Source organism: Apis dorsata, unplaced genomic scaffold (genome assembly GCF_000469605.1).
Source record: "Apis dorsata unplaced genomic scaffold, Apis dorsata 1.3 scaffold_79, whole genome shotgun sequence".
Classification (NCBI taxonomy): Eukaryota; Metazoa; Arthropoda; class Insecta; order Hymenoptera; family Apidae; genus Apis; species Apis dorsata.
In genome coordinates, this window is record NW_006263377.1 from 96,780 (window position 1) to 100,722 (window position 3,943).

Genomic DNA, 3,943 nt, shown 5'->3' on the forward strand with positions numbered 1-3,943 from the left:
GGGGTGCAGTTTCACGAATGCTGGAACGAGTATCAAAGGGCGAATCTTAAGAAAGAATCGGTCGAAAGTAGCCGGGCGGTTATAAAAAGGAAGATATAGGGCCGAGGGCATGCGGAAGAAAAGGCAGAGAGAGAGGATTGGCAACGCGCTGCCTCCGGTGTGCGTCGTGTTCCTCCCTAAGACCCAACCCCTTTCGCTCTTAACGCGGGCTATCGATATCCCCGAGATACAGACACCACGAAAGCTCGAGCACAACGTGCGTGTGGCCGGACAAGGCACCACGTGCATTCATCCCATTACAAAAGGAGCTGAACCAGCGCCGGACGACCCTACCCGTCGTGTCCTCGACACACGTTCAACGTATGAACCCTATAGACAACCTTGAACCGGCTGCACCACCTTCCTAAGAATCGCCAACCCTCCCGTACATCAATGGCCACGGTTAATATTTTTCAACCCTTATGTCGACATCGAAAACTTTCAATTTATTAAAAGTTATTAAATTTCTAATTTTAGTAATTTTTTTTTTCTTTTTGATAAAGAAATTCTAAATCTCGATGTGTAAATCAAACTGTTGTATAATAATATAGAGTTGAATTTGAATTTTTTGAATTTAATCTAAGAGTGAAAAAAATTATTTATTTAAACATTACATTGTCAAAGATAAAAGAAAAATTTTGATTTATTTTACTTTCCTTAGCTTAGAAAATTGGAATTGAAAGTTATTTAAAGTTATAAAAGATGATAATAATTCGTAAAAAAATCTGATTTAGTTGATATTAAAACAAGAATAAAAATGTTTAAAGAATCAAAAATGATAACAAAAATGATTGGATTCACAAAACGAAAAGAATATTTGGAAGATATATGATTTATCATTTAAATGCTTACGAATTCTTAAAAAATCGATGTATTATGTTGTAGAAGTAATATTCTTATTTTTTCTATTTTTTTCATATTTTTCCTATTTTAACATAATTTCTTTTTTCTTTTTTTAATAAGTTTATCGTGTATTTCCTTTCAATTTTTATGTACTTCGTTACAGATAACTCATATTGCGTAATTTTACGATTTAAAATTTACGAAATATAATTTTCTTTAACGAAGAAACGAATGAAGAAGAAACAAGAATGTCTTGCATCTGGTTTCTTTCTCTTTGTCTTTTTCTTTATATATAGTTCTTCCCATTCGATTTCGCAGATTAAGTGCAGTTGCAAAATCGGAGAGAATGAATCGCGATTGTACCCGCAAGGACTTTGAATAAAGTTGTTTGCCCTGGCTGCGTCGGCCGTCGCCGTGACAAAGGCGAACGAAGGAAACGGAAAGGTGGAGAGGATGTTCCCGGAGCACTTGGCAAGGTCGGCACATTTTACAGCCGCAAACTCGCGCCAACTGTTCAATCTATCCGCTTATACGACCTGCTTCTTTCGCTTGCCTCGGAATATCTTCGATCCGAATTTACCGAAGCTGGCTCGAGTTATTCCTTTCAATCCTATTCTCCAAATGTTGTGATAAATCTCTCTCTTTTTTGTATTTTTATATATTAAACTAGGAATAAATAAAGAAAATAACAAAATAAGATGATAGATAATTCGTAATAAGTATCATCAAGTAATTGCACGATCTCAATGTTTAGTCTCTTCACTTTCCATCCATTTAAATTCTTTAAATCAAATAAATAAATCGACAATTAATCATCAAACGTTTGTACTTCTTATTCAAGTTTCTAAGATTCTTTAGACAAGCGATGTTTGTTCGGCTACGGTCGGTTATAATCGGTTACGGTCGGCTATAGTCGGCTATAGTCGGCTATAGTCGGGATTCGTGCTTTCGGTTTTTGCGAGCTTTAAGCAACGTTAGACTCGCGCGACGTAAAGGCACGCGGGAACGGAAATTTATTGCGGCTTAAAAACTCCGGCTTCCTTCGGAAATCCTGATAAATGCGCGAAGGAGCAACGCCTCCACGTATATATGTACGTACGTTTAAACTCGTTGCACAGCCGGGGCGAAACGCGAAGTGACTCTAGGCCGAAAGGCAAACTTACGAGCAAAAATGAAATACAGCCACGGACAAACAACCGTGTTCTCACTAGCGCGCTTCTTGAATAATTTCTCCCCTATTTCTTCATTCTCGTCGATAAGATTTCTTGAGTCTCGCGTCGAATAGACGTCGTAACCAAACTATTTCATCGTAATAATTATTAAATCATTAATCTTTGAACATAATTGTTACAATAATTTTCTTGTAATTTATTTTTTTGTGATTTAAGTAATCTAATTTTTAATGGATGTGTCATTTCTAATATATAAAATTAGAATTATCAAAGCATCAAATTGATTAGAGATTTTTCTTAATTACTAATCTATTGTCTTTCTATAAATATAAATTTTTATAAAACTCTTATCATAACTTCCATTATGTTACATTCAACTCTAATATAATCTATTTATTTCAGGATCTCCTTGTTTAAAATATCTTCACATTCATCATCCCGAAAGGAATCTCTCGAATATATCGAACGAAAAATAGTCGTAAATTGTATCCGATCCCAACAAGTATTTAAGAAATCCAGACGCGCGAATTGAGAAAAAATAACCCTAGGGATATGTAACGTCCCACGTGGAGTAGCATCGTTCAGCTAGAACAAGAGGACGTACACGAAAAGGGTGGAAGCAAGAGGGAGAGAGACAGAGAGAATGGGATGGGGTTGAGCACGGAGAGCGGTTATTATCTATCGCTCTCGTTACCACAGGTTGCTCGTAAACCGGCCGCATCAAGAGGGTGGGGCGTTTGGGTTGGAGAGCAGAAGCATAGGTAGGTAGAGATACCGGTACTCATATCGTTGTCGTCGTCCCGTACCCTCGCACGCTACCACGGGGCTAAGCTCTCACCCCATCCTCCTCTCTTTCTATTTTATTCGGTTACCCATGCAGGGTATCGTGCCGGCGTGCGAATGGACGGCTGCGTCGAGGGGGCACTTGAAAAATCTCCACTTACAAGCGCCTTCCTTTTCCGATCCACTATCGATGGCGATTGCTTTTTATCCTTCTCTCGTTTCGCTCTTGTGCATGCGGCAATGGAGCTCTTTGTTTGAAGGAGATTGTATCTGAGATCGCTCGAGGAATGCTCGTTCAAATGACTTCATCGAGCGAGGAGATGCTGTACTGTGTCCACAGTTCTTTTAGTGCGATATAAGTTCGTGAGAAAAAATCGAGATGTAATTTTTCATGAATACAATATAAAATTGCAAGAGAATGAAATAATGTTTGAGAGCGAATATCGAAAATTTTAACTAGAATAAATATATTATTAACCAGAAACTTTATTTGGTATATTGCCATAAATATTCTAATCTATTATGATTATAAATAATGAAACGATACGTATTAAGAATTGAAAAATATAATTATATATTCATGTAATACGAAAATATTTAATTTAATCTAAATTCGAATTACTTTCACTATATTTAAAAGAATTATATCCACGCTAACTTAACCTTCAACTTAGCGCATGATCGAAAAAAAGAATATAAAAAACTCAAACTGTTCCCAACCAACGTATCTTCGACATAGCCCCATAATAATTTCACCGCGTTCGCGGTTTATAAATGCGTAGGAAACACAATGATGATCGATATTTCAAGTCCGAACTCGAAAGCGAGAGCGAGAGACAAAGAGAAAGTGAGATCGCTAGTCGTCGCGTCGCATCGAAAGCAAGAAGCGAACGAAATGAGAGAGAGAAAGAGAAGATCCGATAGCCCGCCAACGGAGCGAAAGAGATGGCCGCGAAGGGCGCACGAGACGGCGCGAGAACGGAGGAAGGTTCGCAGAAGCATCGGGATTGAGATCGAGTCGCAAGAGTTTTTTATCAGGGCGACGTTGCACGGAGCGCGAATTGCGCGTAACCCCCGCGGGGCAACAGCACGCCCGTCGCGACAGG